This window comes from Octopus bimaculoides, chromosome 25 (assembly GCF_001194135.2).
Source record: "Octopus bimaculoides isolate UCB-OBI-ISO-001 chromosome 25, ASM119413v2, whole genome shotgun sequence".
Classification (NCBI taxonomy): Eukaryota; Metazoa; Mollusca; class Cephalopoda; order Octopoda; family Octopodidae; genus Octopus; species Octopus bimaculoides.
The window spans coordinates 6,902,755-6,904,468 of record NC_069005.1 but is presented as its reverse complement, the minus strand read 5'-3'; positions in this window follow the sequence as shown (position 1 = coordinate 6,904,468).

Sequence of the window (1,714 nt, the reverse complement as noted above, 5' to 3'; positions counted from 1 at the left end):
GGAACCCTATGGAAGAAGTGGCTGAGGATTCTACCCTGAGAACCATTCCAGGGACAATGGGTAGAGGAGATGGAGGGTGGGATCAATGGATTTTTCTTTCACCACATTATGATTAACCCTACCACTCTGAGGCAGAATCACTGCCGCATCGGACGAAACGCTTAAGGGTCAGTTCTTCTGGCCGTTTATGTTCTCGGTTCAAATCCCGAGATCGACTTTGCCTTTCACCTTTTTGAGGTCGATAAAGTAAAGCACCAGTCAAGCTGTGGTAGGGGTCAATGTAACTGACTAAATCTGCTTCTCAGAATTGCTGGCCTTGGGCCTGAATAAGAAACCCTTTTAAGGTACAGCAGTAGCAGAATTCTTGGTGTCTCAGACAAAATTGTTAGCAGCGTTTCTTCCAGCTTTTTGGATTCAAAGTTAAAATACTACTGAGGTTGACTTTACCTTTCATCCTTTCAAGGTTGATAAAGCTAAACACGTAATCGGTCAACCCTATCCCCTTAAAATTGCAAGTCTTGGGACCCAAAATTTAAAACAATAACGATCTTTTGTTTCTTCCTCCTCAACATCATCATCATCAACATTAATGTTTTCTCCTGCAATCTTCTTTCTTCCTTCCTTCTGGTTTTTTGCTTTTAAATGTTATTCTAAACAACAGGTCAGGAACAGACTCTGTTAGTGTTCTCTGTTAGTGTTCTTCAGAAAACCCTTTTCACTCTAGTGCCAAACTTACCAAACATTGCTGCCAACCATAATTTCACAAGAATTAGAAAACTAATATTTTTTTTTGTTTTGTTTTCCTTAATACTTTACAGGTTTTTTATTATTTTTATTTAATTATTTTGTTGTTTTTTTTTTTTTAGTGTCGGACCCAAAAAAAAATGGAGAGAAAAATGAATACGTTTGTAAACATATCTCTTTGATGTCAACCACAAGATTATGTATATGTATGTATAAATGCATGTATGTATATATACATACACACAATATATTTACTATATATATATATATATATATATATATATATGCATATATATATATTATATATCAATTTATACACACACATACATGTGTATATATCATACACTATTTATCAAATATAAATATATATATATATATAGCATACACATATATATATATAAATAGGATGTACACATATATAACAAATAAATACATATATGCATGTATAAAATGCATATCATATAAATGATGGATATATTACATCTTTAATATATTAAATAATATATAATTATATGATATATATTATACATTTAGTATATGTATTTATACACATATATGTGGGTATATATATATATATATATGCACACACACAATATACATGTATTGATGCTTGTGTGTGTTTATGTATGTGTGTGTGTGTGTATATCTGTATACGAGCATGTCTATATATACACACACGTTACATGTGTGTATACACACACACACAGAAATATCTACATACATAATATATGTATATCCACATTTTACAAGTTTTTATATTCACACACGCACACACACACACATATATATATATATATACCCACACACTTATACATATATAGTGTATACACACACATACATATACACAAGATGCCTTCAAAAATAATCCAACCTTTGGGGTTAAAAAACAATTTTGTACATTTCCCAAATTTTATTCAATAACCTTCCGAATATTTCCCTTTGGGAGTTCACATACTTCTCCCAATGATTC